The 26,058-nt window shown below is 40.7% G+C and overlaps 1 long non-coding RNA gene across 1 annotated transcript in view; it reads left to right on the top strand.

Moving 5' to 3' along the window:
* The window catches only part of LOC140118822 (uncharacterized), a 39,269-nt gene extending 18,755 nt beyond the window's left edge, over positions 1-20,514 (top strand). Inside the window, exons 2-6 of the long non-coding RNA XR_011853262.1 lie at positions 6,189-6,267; positions 8,328-8,463; positions 16,938-17,059; positions 18,130-18,216; positions 20,258-20,514. This is a non-coding gene — a long non-coding RNA (uncharacterized lncRNA). The remainder of the gene's footprint in view (positions 1-6,188; positions 6,268-8,327; positions 8,464-16,937; positions 17,060-18,129; positions 18,217-20,257) is intronic.
* Positions 20,515-26,058: the final 5,544 nt, after the last annotated feature.

The raw sequence follows: 26,058 nt of genomic DNA, 5'->3' as shown, positions 1-26,058 counted from the left end.
CGCCACAATCCGATCGCGTGCACCAAAAACCCAGGGCAATTCAGGGAAAATCGGTGCAAAACAGTAATATTCGGGTAACCTGCCGGAAAAACGCGATTCGGGCCCTTAGTAAATGACCCCCTATGTTTCCACGAGTAAGATTTGCTTCAATGATTTGAAATAATAATTATTTTGCATTTGTTCCTCAAATATAATCAATAGCAGTGGAGATACAGAATTCTTAACCTGAGAGGCAAGCATAAGTGGTTTACTATCAAAACTCATATTCTTCTTGAATATACACTCACTGGCCACTTTATTAGGTACACCTGTCCAACTGCTCGTTAACACTTAATTTCTAATCAGCCAATCACATGGCGGCAACTCAGTGCATTTAGGCATGTAGACATGGTCAAGACAATCTCCTGCAGTTCAAACCGAGCATCAGTATGGGGAAGAAAGGTGATTTGAGTGCCTTTGAACATGGCATGGTTGTTGGTGCTAGAAGGGCTGGTCTGAGTATTTCAGAAACTGCTGATCTACTGGCATTTTCACGCACAACCATCTCTAGGGTTTACAGAGAATGGTCCGAAAAAGAAAAAACATCCAGTGAGCAGCAGTTCTGTGGGCGGAAATGCCTTGTTGATGCCAGAGGTCAGAGGAGAATGGGAAGACTGGTTCGAGCTGATAGAAAGGCAACAGTGACTCAAATCGCCACCCGTTACAACCAAGGTAGGCAGAAGAGCATCTCTGAATGCACAGTACGTCGAACTTTGAGGCAGATGGGCTACAGCAGCAGAAGACCACACCGGGTGCCACCCCATTCAGCTAAGAACCGAAAACTGAGGCTACAATTTGCACAAGCTCATCAAAATTGGACAGTAGAAGATTGGAAAAACGTTGCCTGGTCTGATGAGTCTCGATTTCTGCTGCGACATTCGAATGGTAGGGTCAGAATTTGGCGTTAACAACATGAAAGCATGGATCCATCCTGCCTTGTATCAACGGTTCAGGCTGTTGGTGGTGGTGTCTGGTGGAGGAGTCTGTCCAATGTTGCTAAAGCAGTAAGATTGCAGCAATACAGCCAGATCTGCCTAATTTGTATTGGTTAAGAAATATGCAAATAAGTTATCCAGAATGTGAAAAAGATGCTATTCCCTTAAGACATGGCAACTAGAGATGGGCGAATGGATTCTAGCAAAGTGGAATTTGGTCCGAATTTCAGGAAATATTCAATTCGTCACTAATCCAAAATTTACGGTGATTTGTAGGAACGAAGTTTCTTTTTTTTCTCGCGCACAATGTGTTACATGGCGCAGAGAACTCTGGGAAGAATTAAGAAACACCCTCGATCACATGTGCAGACCTGTAAGCCAATCAGCGACTGGCAATCTTATGTGATATCACACAGCCCTTTAAAAACAGGCAGCCTTTTCCAATTGCAGTGCTTCACACTGCATGTGCTGTCTGTAGCGTCTAGCTATTTGTACTGTACTGTGCTATAGTGATTTCTGCTACAAACCCAGGGTGTTCATTTTGGGGGAATCTGTATACCCCAAATAGCAGTTCTTTTTTGTTGCTGAAGTGAATAGGAAGAAATCTGAGTAAAATCCACATATTTTCTGTAGTGATTTTTGCTCCAATCCCAGGGTGTCCGTTTTGGGGAATCTGTTTACCCCAAATAGCAGGATTTTTTGTTGCTGAAGTGAATAGGAAGAAATCTGTGTAAAATCCACATAGTTTCTGTAGTGATTTCTGCTCCTATCCCAGGGTGTCCATTTTGGGGATCTGTATACCCCAAATAGCAGTTCTTCTGTTGTTGCTGAAGTGAATAGGAAGAAATATGTGTCAAATCCACATAGTTGCTGGAGTGATTTTGGCTCCACACCAAGGGTGTCCGTTTTGGGGGATCTGAATAGCAGGGTTTTTTGTTGATGACATGAATAGGAAGAAATCTGTGTAAAATCCACATAGTTTCTGGAGAGATTTCTGCTCTTATTCCAGGGTATCATTTCTTGTGCTTCGGTATACCCCAAATTTCAAGTTGTTTTGGTAGATAGATCCTTGTCAAATCAACATAGTTGATTAACCAATATTTCAGACAGAGAGGTGGCAGGTGGAGCAGGCACAGGTCGCAGCACAGTAAGGGGATAGAGCGGCAGGGGTGACTCTGGGATGCTAGAACTGCCTGTGTCATCTAGCGGCAATGTGTTGATAAACAGCCCAAAGATTGTCGATTGGTTGACTAGGTCATCCACTTCCTCCCAAATGACATCTGACAACCCCAGCCAAAAGTCTGTGGGTTTGTCAGATACAACCCTTAGTTGACATGGCCGAGGAGCAGGTCAGTGGCGCTCACCTGTCCTTAACCAGCCTCTGTCCTGTTCATTTTCCTGAGCCAGAGATCTACTAGGTGGTCTGGGCTCAGCGCCACTAAACAGCGGGGGTGAATTATTTGAGATCAGTCAGCATCTGCATGGCAGTGAAGAGGTGGGGCAGACATCCACTGCTTTGTGCAGTAGGCGGGAAAGTAGAGATGTGGAGAGTGGCACGGGAGGTTATATTGCACTTGCAAATAGTCATATGCATACTGACATCGTTGAGGAGAATAGCAGTGACAATCGAAGATGATGTAGCCAGGGATTCGTCATCATCGTCAGGAGAAGAGGGTGTCAGCTTGCGCATCAGGCAGCGAAGCAGGCAACAAGTCACTTCTGTGGCCGTGAGTCAGCAGGGTGGCAGCAGTATGAGGACGGGAACTAAATGGCCGCAGGGTACAAACCCCGCTTCGCAGGTCCAAGTAAGCAGTGGCAACAGTGTTAGTAGTCATTCAGTGCAGAGAGTTGACAGTAAAATCACCACCTCCGCGATGTGGCAGTTTTTTGTTAAGACACCAGAGGAGTCGAGCGAGTGTATATGTAGAATCTGGGGGCAGAAAGTGAAGCGTGGCCAGGGAGCTAACGTTAGCACCATGGCCCTGCGTCAACATATGCAGCGTCACCATCCAATGGCCTGGGAGAAATGGGTCTCAGATGTGGAGGTCCATCGTGCCGCAGCAGCAACAGCAGCAGCACCTAGTAGCACACATGCCATTTCAGCCAGTCAAGGCTCCAGTACCTCTGCCGAAGGGAGCTGTTTGTTTTTGACATCATCTCCCGGTCCAGATGCTCTTGCTCCTTGCTAAGCATTGCTCCAGCAGTGGTTGAAAGAGGCTATTACAAAGACACAACTGTATGCATCCAGCCATACTAAGGTGCAGAAGATGACCGTGCTCCTTCCAAGTTGTTGGTACTGCAGTCCCTCCCTTTCCAAGTCATGGACCCTTCAGAGAACTAATGGCTTATGCCGAACTGAGGGGGAGAGTTCCAAGCTGAAACCTCATTTACAAAAAAAAGCAGTGCCAGCCCTTCAGAAATATGTAGAACAGAAGGTGGGCCAGTCCCTGAGCTTATTGGTTTCTTCCAAGGTGCATGGCAGTGCGAACGTGTGGAGCTGTAACTACAGTCAGGCCAAGTACATGTCCTTTACAGCCCACTGGGTGAATGTGCTTCCCACCCAGCCACACCAACAACTTGAACTGGAGACGCTGCTTTCTCCTCCACGTTGTCAAACCACTGCTCCTGCAAACGGTGGTCCGCCTCCTTCTCCACCACCACCTTAGCCTCCAGAAGTCTAAGTGCTGCTCAATTACACCACATTTGCAGGGCACAGCGGTGTAACGCAGTTCAACACCTGGTGTGCCCGGGCAAATGAAGTCACACAGGGTAGGAACTGCTCCGCGTCATGCAAGAAGAAATCAATCTGTGGCTTTCTCCGTGCAAATCGGAACCACAGTGACAGACAATGGGTGGAACATGGTGTCCGCACTGCACCGAGGAGGGATGCACGTGTTCAATCTGGTTGTCAACAAGTTCCTGTAGTCACACCCTCCTCGAGTTGCAGCGGCAGAATGGCCTCCCCCAACTTAGTCTGATATGCAATGTTTCCACCCGTTGGAATTCCAGCCTCCACATGTTAGACCACCTGTATGAACAGAGAAAAGCCATTAATGATTTTTTGATGATGCAAGTGGACCGGAGTACTCCCCTGTGTAAATTTGATGTCAGCCACTGGCAGCTCATGCGTGAAACCTGCCATTTGCTCAGGCCCTTTGAAGAGGCCACGTTATTTGTCAAGCGCCAGGAATGCGGGATGATTAACGTCATTTCATTGCTTCATATCCTGGAACTAATGCTGCAAAATCTGCCTGGCCAGGGCACTGGAGAAGTGGCGACTACATCTCATGGCCACATGAGTCCAATGGGGGCTGAACTGGAGGAAGAGGACGACATTGGAGAACAAGCAGAGTCTGGTGAAATCAGTGGTTTTTCCACTCAGGTGACAGGACAGGAGGAGCAGGAGCATCCAGAGGAGGTAGAAGACGAGGCAGATGACCCAGAAGCACCGTGGAAGTATGCAATGGAGATGGAAGCCAGGAGTCCCTCACAGTCACTTGCACAGTTGGCCTGCAGCATGCTGCTTTGCCTAACTAGGGACAGCTGAATACTGAACATCTGGCAAAGGGATGACTTTGGCTCTCCACCCTCTTGGACCCTCGCTACCGATCAAAAATGGGTACTTTTTTCCATCTGCCGAGAGGGAGGAACAACTGGCGTACTATAGAGAAATACTGAAAAGACAGTTGGCTTCTGCCTATGTGAGCCATTGTCCATCCTCTTTCAGGTCTGACCGGGGGATTCCTGGCAGTCATGACTTGAGAAATTAGTCTGGATTCAAACTACCTACCTCCACACTCTATCATTGTACCACTTTCTGACCTACTACTGCTGCTCCTGCTGCCGGCACCTCCACATTATATCACTGTGGCCTACCATGTTGCTGCCACCACCAGAATTTGTCATTGTGCTGCTCTCTGGCCTCATGCTGCTGCTGCCACCTCTACACATTGTGCCACTCTGTAGTCTACCATGTTGCTGCCACCTCCACACTCTGTCATTGTACCACTCTGTGGTCTACCATGTTGCTGCCACCTCCTTACTCTTCCATTGTGCCACCCTGTGGCCTCCTGCTGATGCTGCTGCCAGCTCCACACTGTCATTGTGCCACTCTGTGGCCTCCGAGGTTGCCTCCACCTCCACACTCTCATTGTACCACCCTGTGGCCACCTGCTGCTGCCGCCACCTCCGCACTCTGTCATTGTGCCACTCTGTGTCTTACCATGTTGCTGCCACCTCCACACTCTCATTGTGCTATTCTGTGGCCTCCTGCTGCTGCCGCCACCTCCACACTCTATCATTGTGCCACTCTGTGGCCTACAGTGTTGTTGCCACCTCCATAATTTGTCATTGTTCCACTCTGCAACCTACTCATACTGCTGCCAACAGATCGTTGTCTCCCTGGAACACCCTGTGATTTCCATAATGCTGTTTTTACCCTCCACCACTCTATGACGTTGCCACTATGTTTGGTTTTCCCCTTCATTTCATTTGTCAGAAGGAATGAAAAGCCTCAGGATTGATAGCCAAAAACAAGAGAGGATACAGAACTCAGAGGACATGCAAATATCCCATTTACTGGTCATCTCTATTTTGGATCAACTCCTGTTTGTTTTTGGCTTTAGCAATACTGATGGATTAATGACCGATTGAAAGCGGACAGATGACAAGGACAAAATGATCAGTGGCGACACCCTCTTCACTCTTTTGTGGGGTTTCTCCATGTATCTACGTTTAACAGAACAGGTTCTGTCGTAATCTATAGAATCATCTGATGTCAGTGTAAAAAGTGCCCTCTTTGACGTTATAGTGGGATCTTAGCCTTCAGCTCAGTCGTTTCTAGCTGGCATAGACGTTCCTTGTCAGGCTGCATTCCCGCTTCACTTATTTGGTCAAGCTGGCCTCTGTAAGTGCCCATGGAGTTGAAGAGTGAAGCAATTCTAAGAGCGGCGGCTGACATGTGCAAGTCACAGCATTGTTTGAAGACCAAACCACGCTCCCTATGCATATTTGAGCATGGCACAACAGACTACAACACCCTACAGGCTCTCGTCATGATTCAATCCGTGTCGATTCAAATTTTTTCGAAAAATTCGGTGAATCGGGTAGAATCAAATTTCAACAAATTCGCCCATCTCTAGTGGCAACCTTTTAAAATTTTGCCTTTATGTTTTTTACTTGCTGCAATAACTCTTTTGGGTTTTACATTTACAGAGCCATACATGGTTTGTTATATACCAGGATTATTGAACTTTGATAGTTCACTTTGAAGAAGGAAAAAACTCCAAATGCAGTGAGTATTGACAAAAGTACACACAGTTGGGTACTAATAATGTTACTACATTTTAAACACTTTTTATGCAACTTTATATAAAAATGGCAAAAAGCGTTACTTTTTGGTATTTTTTCACGTTAAATTGTTTGCTATCTGGGTTACATTTTTAAAAAAATTTTGATAGATCAGGCATTTTGGAACAAGGGGATACCGAAAGTGATTATGATTATGAAAGGTCGGGTAATTTGAATTGTTATAATTTAAAATTTTTGCCCTTTTTAAAAAAAAAAAAAAACTTTCTTACAATTTCTTCCACAATATTTGTTTTGCAGTACACAAAATGGCATATGTGCCAGTTTTCTGTCTGACTCTGCGCTAAAAAGAACATGCAAACTGCATGCACATGTATTTATAAAGTGTCTGCGTCAGTTTTGTGTCGCGGCTGTACTGTGTCCGACAAGCATGTTAGTGCTTAGTTGTACTGTGCGCCACAATTCTGTCCAACATGTGGCACAGTTATGTCTGCACCATCATTCTGCAGCATGAACAACGTGCACCAAAAAAACGCAACTGTTGCATTCTGCACCAATGCAGGGGGCACTCCATTCATGAAGACCATGTGACACTTTTCATGAATCTGTTGCAGTACAGGCAGTTAAGTACAAGATAGCTTCTGTAGAATTGTTCTTAAGTTGAATTTGTAAGTAAGTCAGAACTGCATACTTTATAATTGTAACCCCAGTCAAAAATTTTTTGGTCTCTATGACTACTGGATTTTAAAAATGTTGGGTTGTCATAATAACCAGGATTAACAATAAATCGTAATTACAGACACCTTTGTTATAACTGTTATAGCAATTTATTGTAGCCTAGGGATCAAGTACAATAAACTATCAAAATCCATAGGTCCGTTTGTAACTAGGGATCATATTTAAGTCGGGTGTTCTTAAGTAGGGGACCGCCTGTATTTTATTATAATACTGCATCACAGACTGTTATGGTGATTGCCATATGACAGCCAGAAGAGCCTATCAGAGGTTCCCAGTTGTCAAAGCAACAGATTGACGCCTCTAATGACATCACAGGGTGGTGGCAACTTGGCGCCAAGCATGCATATTTGACCAAGGCACTTAAAAAGTTAACACTCTTGATCTGTGCCAGCAGTCACAGGACAGAAATCCTGAATGCCACAATGCATGGAAGAAATTTGGCATCAACAGACTAAATAAGGAGGCTCCCTGTGTTTCAGCAAGCCTCTTTCAAAAGGAACAGACTCCAGTCTGTGGACACCTAGGGAACCGATTTAACGGGAACAGTTGTTTTTAAACAACCATGTCTACTGTTGGGAGTCTATTACTTGCCTGGTCCCATATCATATCACAAGGCTTCTATCTATATTGCAGCTGTCATGAAAACTGATCAGTGCCCCCCCTAATTATGTAATGAGGAATGCAAATAGGCAACAATGTGGTCATCAATAATTTATCAACATCATAACACTTTTTGTGGCCGTAATAGGACCTGTATTGTTTATTTCTAATTTGCTATCCACCAGTAAATGGTGGATGAGAGAAGCTAAGTAAGTGGAGAAAGACATACTTTTTCTGATATATACAACAAATGTTTCTTGTACTCATTTGTAAATTAAGCAAATTTTAGTCAACATTTAAGTATTATGAGATTATAAAGGAACACTTCAAATAATAAATGATGTTGAGTTCTAAGAATACATAAAGTATAGGTACAACTTTTTTACAATCTACTAGTAAAGTCAATAGCATTTAACCAACATAGGTAAAAATGTCTTGCCATGCAAAGAAAAAAAAATAATATAATGAATAATTTACTACAAGATTAAGCAGGAAGGTCTCATATAATAATGTCTGTGTAACATGTATAGCTCTATTTACAGAGCACTAGCCATAAAAATCTAGCATAACAGTTTATCAAATAATGTGTTCCATATCAGCATGGAAACATTGACACTGAGCTATAGTAAGTGCATTTATCAGGGCAACAAAACATCTTCTCACACTGCAGTTTGACATCAGGAGAGCAATAAAAATTATTGTTTCTAGGGGCCAAAGAAATCTTTATTTGATGTAAGTGCAACGCCTCCAACCGTGGTATATAAAAGATAGCAATGACACCCTATACTAAGATATGTGTGAGTATTTTCTAGCAGTAATTTATATCAAGCTAAAGCACAGATAGGTGAGTAAAATATTTAGTTGCAATTTTAAGCCATTACTTTAATCTTTGCTTGTCAGAAGGAATATTAGAAATTACTTTATGATAATACTTTTTGTTTTGTATTTGCCTTTTTTTTTTCTTTATTACTTCAGACTTTCTTTTTTAACTGTTCCAGTTGAGCATTCTAAGTGTACATGTTAAAAAAGTTACCTTTTATGTGCGTTACATATTAATATGCCTGTGGTCAACTTGACTGGTGGCTTTGCAACCTGAGGTTTTGTTGCAGAGCAAGCAGCAGCTTATTTGGCATCTACACCTTTAACCCCTTAACAACCTGTTTTTTAATTTCCATTTTTCACTTCCCACCTTCAAAAATATATAACTTTTTTCATTCTTACACATAAAGAGCTGTGTGATGGCTTGTTTTCTGATAAACAAACTAGACTTCATAGTGATGGTATTGAATATTCCATGGTGTGTACTGGGAAGCGGGAAAAAATTTCAAATGCAGTAAAATGGTGAAAAAACGCATTTGCGTTGCTTTCTTTTGGGCTTGGATTTTACGGCTTTCTCTGATTTTAAATGCAGTGAAAAAACGTTATTATATTTTGATAGATCAGGCATTTTTGGACGCGGCGATACCTAATGTGTTTATGATTTTTACTGTTTATTTATATTTATATGAGTTCTAGGAAAAGGGGGTGATTTGAATAATTTTTTAATTATAATTTTTTAACATTTTTGATTTTTACTATTTTTCAGACTCTCTAGGGTACTTTAACCCTAGGTTGTCTAATCGATCCTACCGTGTACTGCCATACTAAAGTATGGTAGTATAAGGGGATTTTCCTCCTCATTCATTAAAATGTGCAAATCACACCTTGTAATGAATGGGTTAAAACGAGACAGCCTTGAGTCGTTGGAAGACCTGAGACTGTGATGACTACCGATCGCTTCTTCTTCATGACATCACGGGGGGGGGCGACGATCGTCACCAAGATAGTGGTGACCATGTGCCACCATTGAACACCCGTGTCAGTGCTACACTTACCGGCTATGGAGAGGGCTCAGCCCGTGAGCCCTCTTCATGTACCCGCACCCGACGTGTGCCATATTATTAAAAAGCCAACTAAAAAGGGAGTGTGGGAGCATTTGCAATTGTACATTAGACCTAAGTGTGTGCAGTGTCCAAAGTGTGATTTACTAATAAGGGACTTAAGACTGAGGGACTTTAGGAGGTAACTGCTGTATTTTTGTGCTACTCTGTTTCTGTGAATTCTTATTTCGCTTAAATCTTTTATTTTCTTTTAATCTCCCTTAGTGCGATGGACTTCATAGTATCATAGTATCATAGTATATAAGGCTGGAAAAAGACGCAAGTCCATCAAGTCCAACCTTTAAGAATTAAATAAATGTTTTATCCCCATAACCCGTGATATTTTTTCTCTCTAGAAAGGCATCCAGGCCTCTCTTGAACATGTACATAGAGTCCGCCATAACAACCTCCTGCGGCAGAGAGTTCCATAGTCTCACTGCTCATACAGAAAGAATCTTTGTCTATGTTGATGGTAAAATCGCCTCTCCTCTAGGCGTAGAGGATGCCCCCTTGTCTTGGTCACAGGCCTAGGTATAAAAAGACCTTTGGAGAGGTCCTTGTACTGTCCGTTCAGGTATTTGTACATTGTAATGCGGTCTCCCCTCAGTCGTCTTTTTTCTAAACTGAATAATCCCAAATTTTGTAATCTGTCAGTGTATTCTAATACCTCCATTCCCCTAATAATCCTGGTTGCTCTCCTCTGCACGTTCCAGCTCTACTATATCCTTTTTATACACTGGTGCCCAAAACTGTACACAATATTCCATGTGTGGTCTGACCAGGGATTTGTATAAGGGAAAAACTATGTCTTTATCATGAGAATTTATTCCTCTCTTGATACATCCCATAATTGTATCTGCTTTAGCAGCAGCCGCCTGGCTCTGGTCACTAAAATTAAGTTTACCATCCACCAATACCCCCAAGTCCTTTTCAGCTCCAGTTTTACTAAGTAATTGACCGTTTAGAACATAATTATACTTTGTTTCCATGGCCCAAGTGCATAACTTTACATTTATCTACATTAAACCTCATCAACCATTTCTCTGCCCACTTCTCAAGCTTCTACAAATCCCTCTGTAATGCTAAACTATCGACCTCAGTATTTATTACTTTACACAGCTTAGTATCATCTGCAAGTATTGAAACTTGACTGTGTAAACCCACTACAAGGTCATTAATAAAAATATTAAAAAGAAGTGGCCCCAATACTGACCCCTGTGGCACTCCACTGGTAACATCAACCCAATCTGAGAATGTGCCATTAATGACCACCCTCTGTTTTCTATCACTAAGCCAATTACTTACCCAAATACACAAAGATACCCTATTCCCAGCAGTCTCATTTTATATACCAACCTTTTATGTGGCACGGTGTCCAGATATACAACATCCACAGCGTCCCCCAGATCCAGTCTTGAACTTACCTCCTCATAGAAACCAATCAGATTAGTCTGACAGGACCGATCTCTCATAAACCCATGCTGACGCTGGGTTATAAGGTTGTGCACAGTGAGATACTCCAGGATAGCATCTCTAACAAACCCCTCAAATATTTTCCCCACCACAACAGTTAGACTCACGGGTCTGTAGTTTCCAAGATCGCTATTTGACTTATAGGAATAAGTGCAATTGCTAAACAGTGTACATTCTGTATGGTGTTACTATAACTATAGCCCCATTACCACTGAGGACGCCATGATAATGGTAAAACATGTCAGGGGTTTGTGTTGATTTTTTAGCTCAGTTAGAGGATGGTTTGAGACTCAATACGAAGACATAGCAGCAGGATATAGTACAGGAAAAAGGTGTGTGTGCTTACCCCACAAGGGGCTCTCCTAAGTTATCCCATCCCTCCCCTCCCCCTCCTTGATGAATGTGAGAGTAATATAGGGAAGATGAATGTGTTAATGGATCAGAAGGAAAAATATAGCAGAACAATATTAGGCCCGTGAGGAAATAGGAGATAAAATTTTGGTTGTAATTCCTAGTGAAACAACATAACTCCTGGGAAGTAAAAGGGAGCTTTTGCTATATTAGGGCTGTCACACCACTGGAGATATCCGAAAGCTATTAAGTGACAGAATTAACAAACTACCAACACATATGCTTCACAATTGAACTTTATTCCCTGCTGATAGTTTTACATTTATTTTTCATGGTATTAGTACACTTGGCTTTAATCTATAAATAATAAAAGTGAAGTTTTAGTGATTAAGGGGGTGGCTTGGCCCAAAGGGCATTTATGGTGTACCTAAAGATATCTTACCCTAAAGATATCTTACCCTAATGTCAATTGATAATATGGAGCAGATGGTGCTGGTAGTGGGAGATTCCATTTTTGGGGAAAAGACAGGACATACTGCATACCGAACAGTGTGTTGTTTGCTGGGTGCTTGGGTTCAACATGTTGTGGATGTTGACCGATTACTGGGAGGGGCTGGTGAGGACCCAGTGGTCATGGTCCACATTGGCACTAATAACAAAGTTAGAGGTAGGTGGATGGTCCTCAAAAATTATTTCAGCTCTATGTCTTGAATCCCGGGACCTAGAAACACAAATCTGGTGTTATATTAAAAAGAATTCCCTTTAATATGATATATGAATTGTGTATGGATACTCTACAGAACCAGAGATATCCACCCTTAAAGGGGTATTCCCATCTGGGGATTTAAATTTAATTAAATTAATTTGTCTTATGTAAACATTTCTTCAATTGGATGTTAATAAAAAAAATGTCACTGTGTGAAGATAATTTCTCATAAATGTAGTCATGTTGTCCCTTAGAAACCAGATGGCTTCCTCGGATACGACCACGTCACACTCTGGCAGCAATGGCCAAACTTGCGCTAAAGAGTCCTGCCGGACCACCAGGATTCTGTAATCATTACCACAGGGTGGCTGTGCGACATTTAGTAACCCCCGGACATTTTATATACAATAACCTTTTGTTTCTTTGTGCACTCACTCCAGTAGAGGTGGCCGTATCCGAGGAAGCTATCTCGTTTCTAAGGGACCATATGACTACAATTATCTTCACACAGGAACATTTTTTTTAATAACATCCAATTGAAGAAATGTTTACATATGGCAAATTAATGAAACTGAATGTGAGTGCCCAGATGAGAATACCCCTTTAATGTTGTACTAAAAATGATTTTTATGCACAGCTTTCTATTTCTCAGTGACAGTATTTATTATTCCGTGCCATGTACTGGGAAGCTGGAAAATACTTCCAAATGTGGTGAAATTGCCCCCCAAAAAAACGCATCAGTTTTTAGGACTTTCACTGTGCGCTCCAAATGATACATCTACTTTATTCTTTGGTTCGGTACAATCACAGCGATATCAAATTTAAATTGCGTACAGAATTTTTTTTTTCCGTTTCCCCATTGGTTGATGCTAATAACTTTTTCATAATTTGGTGTATGGAGCTGTATATGATGTCATTTTTTTTGCTAGCACCGATCGCTGGTGTTAGCGGTGGGTAGCGGTGGCCTGTAAGACAGTGGGCTCACTCCATGAGTCCTCTTCAGATATATGGCAAGCTCTGTGCAGCGCTCCCTAATCTGTGTGTGCTAAATAAATAAAGGAATTATGATTATTATTATTATTATTCATACATGCTAAACAGCTCCACTTTGTAATAGAACGACATGGAGTGTTTAGAGTGAATATCTCTGGTTCTGTTAAGCATCCATACACATTCCTAATATCATACTAAAGGAGAGACTCAACTGTTTAAAATTAATTGAAAACATTACATTTAATATTCCATGCTGTGTACTGGGAAGTGGAAAATCCAAATGTGGTGAAATTCGTGAAAAAACACATTTGCAGCGTTTTCTTTTGGGCTTGGATTTTACGTCTTTCACTGTGCGCCCCAAATGACATGCCTACTTTATTTTTTGGGTCGGTGCGATCACAGAGATACCACATTTTTATAGGTTTTATAATGTTTTCATACATTTACAAAAATTAAAACAAAAAAAAAAAATAGATTTTTGACATTTCTGCCGCTAATAACTTTTTCATAATTCGATGAATGGAATGTGGTGTCATTTTTTGAGACTTTTGATGAAGTTTTCAATGCTTCTATTTTTAGGACTGTATGGCCTTTTGATCACTTTTGCCATTCCACCCCCCCCCCCATTAAGCGGTTTTGGGATGCTGCGAATCCTAATGTGTTTATGATTTTTACTGTTTATTCATATTTCTATGACTTCTAGGGAAAGCGGAGTGATTTGAATTTTTAGGGTTTTTTATATAATTATATTTTTTTTTAATTTTTTTTTTTATTTTTACTATTTTTCAGACTCCCCGTGGTACTTTAACCCTAGGTTGTCTGATTGATCCTACCACATATTCATACTACAGTATGGCAGTATATGGGGACTTTCCTCCTCATTCCCTGAAAAAAAGGCTGAAATTATAACATTACAGAGGGATTTGTGGAAGCTGGAGGGATGGGCGGAGAAATGGCTGATAAGGTTTAATATAGATAAATGGAAGATAATGCACTTGGATCATGGAAATAAAAAGTACATTTATGTTCTAAATAGTCAATTACTTGGTAAAATGGCAGCTGAAAAAAACTTGGGGGGATTGGTAGATGGTAAACTTAATTTACCCCTGTATGGTGTATATGGGAATTCCTGGGTGATGAGGGAAAGGAAACCGGAGATGGAGAGGCAGCCTGATTCAGGGATCACACAGAGGCACGATGTTCAAATCAACTTACTGTTCTTTATTCAACTTCAAACTGCAAGCAACGGCCAAACATTAACAGCAGAATCAGCAGGCTGGAAAGCTAGTAGGAGATAGCTGGTCCACAGGAACCTCTGTGCTGGTATGACACTGGCTGGTGCAGCACAGGCAGGTGCTGCACACTCATCTGCTTACTTTGCTGAAATATGCTTAAGAACTCAGGCCACAAGGGGTTTTTATACTCCCTTGATGTCGGGCACCAGGGGTAGTGGAACCACTGGACCACGGCGGACAATGACGTAAGCCGACACCTGGGACTGGAGTCTACAAATCTGTTTGGACTTGCAGTGATGTGGTACCACCAGGTCGTTCCGCAGGCGTGACTTTGTCGATGGTGGCAGCCAAGGCGAAGTACAGAATCGTAAAGCAAACTCATGGTTGAGGACAGGCAGAAGGTCGAGACAGGCAGCACAAGATCCGAGTCAGGGATGTAGCAAAAGGTCAGGACAGGCAGCACTGGATCGAAGTCAATAATGGAATCGGGGTCATAGCAGGAAATCACAATAACAGTGCAGGGCATAGGAACAAAGCTTTCTCCAGGGCACCAGGCACAAAGATCCGGCAGGGAGTGTAGGGAGGGGGCTGGTTTATATGAAATTCTTGGAAATGGCCAGCATAAGGAGTGGGGACAGATAAGAAGTGCGGGCGCTGCGCTTCCCAATAGGGAGGGACATGGGTGAGCACTGTGACACATGCTCAGGTGGCAGCACCCTCCAACCAGCTTCCAGCTTGCTTTACAATAGTACAAAGAATATTATTGGTTAATAACATTTCAAATGTTAACTCTTGCCTTACCAGGCAGTGGCTTCAAGTGGCAATGACTAAGTTTCCCATGTTACCAACTTCCTAGTGAGGTGATCAATCTCACCAGATAGCTACTGGCATAGAGAAGGGCATTTTCGCAATACTGACCCATGCCATGCATTGGCAGGTGTGTTGCATGCACATGGAAAATTGTGTACAGTGTATAAAAAGGACATAGTAGATACTGGATCGGATTTAGGGGCGAGAAAATAAGCTTGTTAAGGGAATGGGTGGACTAGAATACAATGACAGATTACAAAATTTGGAGTAATTCAGCTTACAAAATAGACAGCTAAAGGGAGACCTCATTACTATGTACAAATACCTGAATGGGCAGCACAGGAATCTTTCCAAAGATCTTTTTATACCTAGGCCTGTGACCAGGAAAATGGGACAGCTTCTAGGCCTAGAGGAGGGGTTATTTACTCCAAGAGCAGGAAGACTGTGGTCCTCTCTGCCACAAGAAGTCATGCCTTTCTTGGGAACAAAAATTTTCATGGGTTACGGAAAAAATTTTTTGTTTATTTGGTGGACTTAATCATGTCATTTTTTACAAGCTTTTGAAAACTGTTAGTGAAAATAGTTTGTTAACAACAATTTAAAATTGAGTGAAGTTGATGATGATTACACTATATTTCTGCATATCATCACTACAAAATCTATACAAATAAAATGCAACAAAATGTGTATTTACATTGGCCTATTAATTGGAAAGGAGACAATTAATGATGATGACACGGAATACAATCAACTGCAATCCACCTTTTCTGTTATATTTATGGAAAAGGTATTTGCTATGACATTATAAACAATGAAGGTCTAACACTTCAGACATTCACTTAATTCAAGAACTTAAAATAATGGGATAACCGTTTAATGATCCATAGGGTTCTGTAGTTATCAAGAGATACTGTAGGTTTTGTACTATAAGTCGCACTTTTCAGTTACAAAAAATCATGCTGAAAAGTTCCTGTGTCTTATAGACCAGAGGTCAGAAGGATCCAGCAATGCCAGACCCTCCTGATCACTGTAATGGAGATAGGGAGAAGCACACAGTTGGCTTCTATTGATCTCTGATAAAGTAAAGGCTTGTCACTAGCAAGTAACAAGAGCAGAATGAATTTATGTAGAACAGATGTTTGTGTGTGAATTCAGTGTAAATGTGGAGCTATTACAGAGATATGTGTGACCTCCAAATCGGTATCAAATATATTTTTCCTTTTTTTTGATGTTCAAATCTGGTGTGCATCTTATGGTAAGACATTAGTGACATCAAATACCTAACAGGACATGATCTGCTCCATCAGCATGAGGACTTCATTATAACTTCCCTCAGCCATCACTGCTGAATTCCCCACCAGATGTCTTCAGCTCTACCTAGCAATTTTCCACACTAGGCCCCTAAAAATACGACAGTCTCTTACAGGATCATGTAATTTGGATAACAGTGCTTAAATACATCATTTATTATTATTATTCAGGCATTAGGCAAAACAAATCACCAAATGAATTTGTGTAAGTTATTTATAGTAAGTAACAACGTGTGTTTTGTCTTTTAGCATTAATAATAAACCCCCCACATTTTAGCTTTATGGAGGGATGCGGGTGGCATGTGATGACATCATACAGATCTTGTCTTCAATCCTCTTAACACAGGCAGGTCCATACTCCCTGCCCAAGTTACCCACCAGAACAGCCAATGGCCGGGTCCCTGAGCAATTACCCACTTTGCCCGGATATTGGGTTTTTGCCCATTGATATTGTGTTTTTGCATAATCCATGTCCAAAATTCTTTTGCACAGTATTTTAATCTATTTCTGCTTTCTTGCAGCTATGGATTGCCGTGTGATTGTATCAGTTTTTATTATTGCACTTGGTATCTGCATGTTGACTGAGAAGACACAAGCGAGTTTCCTTCATTTTTTCTCACACAGTGATGTTTGCAGTATGCAGGTATTACAGAAAATATATTATTTTATGCAAATAAAAATGCCAGATTTATGTTGTGTGATTTTAAGTAACTTTTGCTGCAATTGTACGGCAGAAATTTTGTTACGAAAAGCAACCCCTGCAACTATTTCAACACCTAGGGAACCCTAGTGCCCTTTTTGTCTCAAAGAACCTTTGTGTTATGGCTCTAAGACAACTTTAAAGGTAACCAGATTTTACAATGTTAAACTATTAGCACCCTCAAATACATTAAATATATATTAAATGCAAGTTGCAGATAAAGATCCAATTGCCTATTTCTTTATCCGTTTGTATTTTTGGTTTTACAAATTAAAGAGCCCAAGCCTGATGTGCTCTCAAATATGACAATCTTCTCTTAAAATGACACCATGGTTGCAGGTACAACACAAGCTCAAGTGACACATCTCAGGAAAAATATGACTCTTCTCACCTCATTTTAAGAATGATGGTCATCCATTGTGCTTCGGGCTATATATGTAAAAGTCCAGTTATTGTCAATCAGACTCCTTTAAACGTTTCCTCTTTAATTTTCACTGTTTCATTGCAGCCAATTGGTAAGATAAAAAAGGTTTTTTTTTGCTTATTAATGTTCATCTTGCACCCCATCTTGACAGAAAAAACAGACCCTCCTTGAGATGGTTCAACTCCTTCCAGCTGTTTTTAATTAAACTCATTGGACTTGATTAGAAAATCTATCTGTCTAAATAAGACCTCACAGTGCTTGTCAAAGCTTATCAGAATCCTAAAATCTAAGAAACTTAAGTAATATCTTACTTAAAAAAAATAGGCAGCACTCCATCGAATAGTGGAGAAAAACAAGAGATATGTACTTTACCTTATACAAAACACAAGTTGTGTAGCCTTTCTTTACCATCCATTGGTGTGCTGCTAAATGTTTGGAGGTTAGATAGATAGATGTCTTGTTGAATGTCATGTGGACCTCTTTTAATGCTACAATCAAGAACTTAGTTGCTTAACATATGTGAAGTTATAATCTGTTAGATAACTAATGATAAATCTATTATGTGTTCTATCCAATGTTTTTGGAGAAGGGTGGACCATGCAAGAAAATTTTACAACAAAGATCAGAAGAAGGTGAACAGCGTAATGTAGGTCTGGAAGAAGAAGATGTTTTAAAGGTATACAATATTTATAAGTTTCTTATATTTCTTTTTCTTATTCAATAAATCTTTAAAATTTGCAATAAAAACATTTCTTATCTACTGAATTTACCATACTGTATAGGACTATTCACCTTATCTTTGAGACTTATTATTTTTCTACCTTAGGTTACATTCACACAATGTATGCCCGCCTTCCCGTAGTACGGCAGGCATAGATAGGCACTGCCCCTCTCCATAGGAATACACAGCGCACGGCGCCGTATTACGTAGAAAGATAGGACATGTCCGCAGGTGTGCTGCACCGTACCGTTCCTGTACAGGGCCATGAGCCCATAGAAGTGTGTGGGGGACGTACACTCACCGGCCACTTTATTAGGTACACCTGTCCAACTGCTTGTTAACACTTAATTTCTAATCTGCCAATCACATGGCGGCAACTCAGTGCATTTAGGCACGTAGACATGGTCAAGACAATCTCCTGCAGTTCAAACCGAGCATCACTATGGGGAAGAAAGGTGATTTGAGTGCCTTTGAACGTGGCATGGTTGTTGGTGCCAGAAGGGCTGGTCTGAGTATTTCAGAAACTGCTGATCTACTGGGATTTTCACGCACAACCATCTCTAGGGTTTACAGGGAATGGTCCGAAAAAGAAAAAACATCCAGTGAGCAGCAGTTCTGTGGGCGGAAATGCCTTGTTGATGCCAGAGGTCAGAGGAGAATGGGCAGACTTGTTCGAGCTGATAGAAAGGCAACAGTGACTCAAATCGCCACCCGTTACAACCAAGGTAGGCAGAAGAGCATCTCTGAACGCACAGTACGTTGAACTTTGAGGCAGATGGGCTACAGCAGCAGAAGACCACACCGGGTGCCACTCCTTTCAGCTAAGAACAGGAAACTGAGGCTACAATTTGCACAAGCTCATTGGACAGTAGAAGATTGGAAAAACGTTGCCTGGTCTGATGAGTCTCGATTTCTGCTGTGACATTCGGATGGTAGGGTCAGAATTAGGCGTCAACAACATGAAAGCATGGATCTACCCTGCCTTGTATCAACAGTGGTGGTAGTGTCATGGTGTGGGGAATATTTTCTTGGCACTCTTTGGGCCCCTTGGTACCAATTGAGCGTTGTTGCAACGCCACAGCCTACCTGAGTATTGTTGCTGACCATGTCCATCCCTTTATGACCACAATGTACCCAACATCTGATGGCTACTTTCAGCAGGATAATGCGCCATGTCATAAAGCTGGAATAATCTCGGACTGGTTTCTTGAACATGACAGTGAGTTCACTGTACTCAAATGGCCTCCACAGTCACCAGATCTCAATCCAATAGAGCATCTTTGGAATGTGGTGGAACGGGAGATTCGCATCATGGATGTGCAGCCGACAAATCTGCGGCAACTGTGTGATGCCATCATGTCAATATGGACCAAAATCTCTGAGGAATGCTTCCAGCACCTTGTTGAAACTATGCCACGAAGAATTGAGGCAGTTCTGAAGGCAAAAGGGGGTCCAACCCGTTACTAGCATGGTGTACCTAATAAAGTGGCCGGTGAGTGTATATACACTGTATATACGTCCCCCATAGGTTTCTGTGAATGTAGCCTGAGGGCGCCTTCACAACGCGACGCTAGCGCACAGGGGGTGGGGCTCGGGCTGATCACATATGTGAACACATTGTGAACGCGACGCTAGCGGAACGTGTGAATGTGCCCTCACACTAGGAAAGTGGTAAGGAGAAAAATCAGTAGCCTCAGAAGTTACATGTGCACGAACAATGATGTATCAGCAATTGACTCACCGTTTTTGCACGTTATTGTTGATGCATGGGATTTACATTTTCATACTTGTTGAACATTTTGTGCATTTACTCTGGAATAGAATCCAATTTTTATGGACTATTATCTGACTATTAATCCCATCATGAGAATCAGTTGTATTTTAACTGAAAATGTGGATATACACATTTAGATTATATTGTATTATTTCATGAGGACATCTGTCAACTATATGGTGGCTACCTTCTCAAAACAATGTTAATTTACTTCTGTTACAGTTTAAAGCACCAATGGAGATTGAAGTGAGATTGGATTCACAGCAAATCGAAAATTATCGCAACATTGTTGAGGGCATCTTTAGAGGGGAACCTGGAAAGTCTTAAGATACCACAAAGCTACCTGAAGCTTATAAGAAACAATACTTATCAATGTCTTTCACTATGAATTTGCAGCGTGAATACATATACTAAGATTAAATGTGCATTACCTATTAAATTGTGTTTATGTTGTGTTGAATAAATATATACCACCTTAATTCGGTATTCCCAGCATTAACTGACTTTGACTTGCCACGTTAATCTGTCTCATAATGTTCAGCATTAAACTGCAGAGACTAATTTTGTTTCCACGACAACATGAATGCTTTACTATCATCTGAATGGTGTGACAGCATGATCCAAACATGGAGGTAAACAAAATAAATCACTCTTGCAGAAAGAGATTCAAAGCTCTGTGCCGTATCTTACATTATTAAAGTATACATACTATTTATCTATGGCCCATCATTTTTTTAGCGACACATTGTGCCTCATTTATCTAAACTGTCTAAATAACTGTTACCGAGAGAAACTGAAGTGTAGTTTTATGTTTTACAGAGAAGCTCAGCGAATGAAGGATGACCTCTGATTGGTTGATCCGTGTTATGTCTGATAATTGAGGCCAAAATAAACATCCCTCTGTTTCATTGCCATATTCATTAAACCTCTTTAAAATACGTAACTGTTTTTATGTGGTAATGCAAAAGCAATTTGCAGACTCTTAAGTTGTTTTGTGTATGATGTTTTAGTGGCTTCTATGTGCATTCCCTTACCATATACATTTTATAAATTAAGCTTTGTGTTTTTTTTCAGGTAAATAGACCTTTAATGTACAGGCAGTCCCCGGGTTACGTACAAGATAGGGTCTGTAGGTTTGTTCTTAAGTTGAATTTGTATGTAAGTCGAAACAATATATTTTATAATTGTAACCCCAACCAAATATTTTTAGGTTTCTGTGACAATTGGATTTGAAAAATGTTGGGTTGTCATTAGAACTAGGATTAACAATAAAGCTTAATGGCATACATATTTAATAACAGTTGTAGCTGTTTATTGTAGCCTGGGAGTAAAGTACAGTAAATTACCAACTTCCAGAGGTCCGTTTGTAACTAGGGGTCGTCTGTAAGTCGGGTGTTCTTAAGTAGGGGACCGCCTGTATTTCATTTTTTTATATCTAATATATATAGCTAAGTGTGTGTGTGTGTATTCATGTCCTTTAACCCTTTAAAGTTCTGGCCGTTTTTTCATTTCCATTTTTTACTCCCCACAATCAAAAAACTATAACTTTTTTTTTTACACATAAAGAGCTGTGTGACGGCTCGTTTTCTGCGTAACAAATTGCACTTGATAGATTATATGTAATATTCCATGCATGTAAAAAAATTCCAAATGCAGTGAAATAGGTGAAAAAACGCATTTGTGACATTTCTCGTGGGCTTGGATTTTACAGCTTTCACTGTGTGCCACAAATGACATGTCTACTTTATTCTATGGGTCGGTGCTAAAACTGGGATAGAAAATTTGTATAGGTTTTATAATGTTTTCATACATTAACCATTAACAAAAATTAAAACCTCCAGTACAAATTTTTTTTTAGATTTTACCATCTTCTGGCATTTTCGGATGCGACGATACCTAATGTGTTTGTGATTTTTACAGTTTACAGGCAGTACCCTACTTAAGGACACCCAACTTACAGACGACCCCTAGTTAAAGATTGACCCCTTTGACCTCTGTGACCTCTGGTGAAGCTCATTGGATGCTTTACTATTGTCCCAGATTGCAATAATCAGATGTAAAGTGTCTTTAATGAAGCTTTATTGATAATCCTTGGTTCCATTAGAGCAAAAACAATTGTCACAGAGGCAAATTGTATAGAACTACAATTATAAAATATACAATTTCAACTTAAGAAGAAACCTACGGAACCTATCTTGTACGTAACCCGGGGACTGCCTTGTATTTATATTTATATCAGGAAAGGGGAATGATTACAATTTTGGGGTTTTTTAATTATAATTTTTTTTCCTTTTTATTATTTTAAATTTTTACTATTTATTAGACCCCCTAGGGTACTTTAACCCTAGGTTGTCTGATTGATCCTACCATATACTGCCATATTACTGTATGGCAGTATATGGGGATTTTCCTCCTCATTCATTACAAAGATCAAATCACACATTGTAATCAATGGGTTAAACCAAGACAACCTCGGGTCTTCGGAAGACCAGAGGCTGTCATGGCAACTGATTGCCACTCCCTGAGGACGTCACAATCTTCAGCAAGATCACCCATGCGCCGCCATCTTTTTGAAGCGATGTGGGGGTTAACACACGTGATCGGCACTAGCACCAATCACAAGAATTACTGGTAAGTCTTTGCTGCAATATGCAGCAAAGACTTACCGGCTATGGAGAGGGTTCAGCCCGTGAGCCCTCTCCATGCACCCACAGTCGACCCGTAACATGCTATTATGTCACAGGTCTTTAAAGGGTTACAGGAATCTGCATTGGAATGGTGCATTTACATACACAAGATACTACACATACATCTCTTGTGACCCGGGGACTGCTGTAGAGTATGTTTTTAGAGGAAATTTTTCCCTCCAATTGCCAAACAATAGGAGCCATTGTCTGTTGGCTCTTGTAGCATTTAGTCTGGATAGCAACCAATCAAAGCTCTGCTTCTATTTTGCTACTGGGTATTCATATGAGCTGTTAGTATAATATAGTTTTTGTGAGAGTTAATATGATTTTGATTGCCTCTACAAAAATGCTGGCTAAGCGTCGCATAAATTAATCTCTGATAATCCAATTACATCCAGAGCTTCAGACTTATCCTTGCCATACGCTTAGCCAACGTTGTTGTAGAGGAATTAAAACATCTCGGATACTCTAGTCACATCCAGACTTGCAGTTATATCTTTGACATCATATCATCTCATATACTCCAGTTACATCCAGAGCTGCAATAATCTATCCATTATTTTATAATATTTTATACTCCAGTCCCATTCAGAGTTGCAATCATTTGTCTACTGTTATATCATCTCAAATGACTGCAGCTCTTGTTCAAACTGGAGTATCTGTCTAATGTCATCATCAGCAGTCTTATCTTCGCTTTTAGATCATCTCTCATACCTCAGTCACATCTGCAATCATCTATCTACTATTATATAATCTCAGATGACTGCAGCACTAGATTAACCTGGAGTATCAATCTGCCATGATGTCTTCTCTGATACTCTAGTCACATTCAGAGCTACATTCTCACGCTGCATATACTGGGCATACTTCTTGGATTCTGTTACACAATCATTTGCTCTAAGTGATGAGAAGAAGAATGTAACTATTGGTTACAAGCTTTGTAATTATTGAAAAAATAGCAGAATTACAGTGAGGACTGACACAGGGGTACAGCAGTGGGAAAGGGGGATATATCAGCAGCTTTTAGGTACCCTCCACCAGGTTGGGGACACATTCCTGGAATAACTCCAGGGGGGTGCGCTGACATGTGAAGGGCCACCTTCTAATGATCCCCAAATGTTGTGGAACTCCTGGAGGGAGAAATATCCCAAGCTACAGGACCAGGTAATGTAAGCTTGGGCAGATACTTGTGATTTATATGTGCAAAATATTTTTTGTAAACCCATTTTATTTTTATAGCTAAGAGCAGTTATTTATTATCCTCTGCAATTCCAAGTACCACAACTAGTATAATATGTCTGAAAATTAATACTGATCCATAAATATGGAGTAATAATTTACTAAACAGCATAAATGTCCAAATGATCCATCCACCGATCAATCTAGTAATTGTGCAAAACCAGTAGAGAAATCAGCAGTGATAACATAAGCCCTGCTAGGATTTTCAGCACAAATATATAGGAAATGAAACACATGAGTGGACCCTTAGGGACTCTGGTTTTGTTCTTTACAACATATTTTTTATTGTCAAATTTTTATTATATCTGATTGACAAATTTTTATTTGTGATATGAGTCTTATTTATCAATGGTGTCATTTTGAGGTGCCTGTAACATATCATCTAAGTTTTTATTTTTTTATCTTGTGTTCTTTTAATTTTAGATTTTTCAACATTTACCAAAAGGTATAAATAACATGTTAGACTAATTTACATTTATTTTATTGATTTAATCCTGAATTCAATCTTCTAAAAATAGAGAAATGTGGCAGTGTATCTAAACCAGTATCATCATTCTCCCTTTCAAATAAAACTCATTTATCGTTCCACCTTTACTCTTAGTTTTGCATGGTGAACTTGATTCTCTAGCAATCCCCTGGCACTCCCAGATGCCCAATGCCACTGTAAACCACAATAAATGCTATTTACATGAACATCTGCACTCCATAACATGAACAAAAGTAAATGCGTAAACCAAAGTGAAAACTCGGAGACAGTTCTGGTGCCATTTTATATCATAGCTTACAATGGATATAGTCCTCACCAATGTCAAATTATATCACAGAAAGGGGTGGTGTCATAGGACTAAATTAAGATTTAACCTTTATTAGTACATATTACAAAAAATGACAATTTAAGCAAACAAGTCTAAAAATATTGGTACTAGCGTAATTATATTCCCCTATGGTTTCCCTGTTTGATCACCTACAGGAGGAACAGTTACCACTAAATGCCAAAGTGTTAAGGAGGGGGAATAGATATCATATGGTAATATCCCCTCTTCCTGTCTACTCAGTATGTGGCCAACTGCAGCTAACAAGGAAGACCACTAGGTGGCAGTAGAGAAAGGGTTGCATAGAACATAACAAAAACACTGATTTATGTAATGAAGCCTGGCAGAGTCTACTGCTGCTGGTGTGCGGTTTGCGGTCTCTCACTGCTTTTGGTATAAAACTAAGAGTCATCAGGAGACCAAAAAGTACTTAGCTAGAGACTGTAGATTCCGATCTAGCTATTGGAGACAGCCAGACACTGATGGCGTATCTGGCTGCTCAGAGATATGTAGCTGACTAGCTAAGGCCATGCTGGAACCCTGATGGTGGATTCCAGCAGTAGTGGAAGAGCAGCATGCGGCAGCCCATACACTGGCTATTTATTAGGGCTAGCTCCACCTTTTCCTGCCTACCTGATGACATCACACACAGGGCAGGAATTCCCACCCAGGATTCTGATGTCACACTGAGGGGCGTGTCTGTAAGAGGGAGCCTCAGCCACATTTTTTGTATTCTACCATAAGTCGCTTTATATGGTGGTGGGGAGTGAAAAATTTAAATGAAAAACCAAAAAGGGCTAGGTCGTTAAGGGGTTAAATATGCCAGTGAGGCAATGTGAATGTAATTATATGCCAGTATCTGGTCATGAATTTTTTTACCGTGGCTTCATTGCTGTCAAAGGTTCCAATAACACGTATCATATCTACAAATCTGTCCTTCTCCCTAGTTGTCAGTAAATTTCATCTAACCGAGTAATTTGCAAACTCTCTGGACTTTTGAAAGACTCTATTTGGATATCCCCGTTGTTAAAATCTCCCTGCTAATTCCTCCACATGTTGGGAGTAGTCTACAATTCATAAAATACCTGGATAATGCCACCTGTACTGTGGGGCACATTCCTACAGTGGAGTAATTCATAGCAACACTGTGATCAAACAGTGCCTTCAGATTCTGGACTTTTAACAATACCAAACTCTATATCCTATACATCAAGTCATTGCTGTGCCTTCTTAGGGATCAGAGTACCCCCTCTGCATCATTGATACAGATTGTCTGTATTTGGTT

Source organism: Engystomops pustulosus, chromosome 2 (genome assembly GCF_040894005.1).
Source record: "Engystomops pustulosus chromosome 2, aEngPut4.maternal, whole genome shotgun sequence".
Taxonomy (NCBI): domain Eukaryota; kingdom Metazoa; phylum Chordata; class Amphibia; order Anura; family Leptodactylidae; genus Engystomops; species Engystomops pustulosus.
The sequence above is the reverse complement of the archived record's forward strand: the minus strand, read 5'-3'. Positions and strand labels throughout refer to the sequence as shown.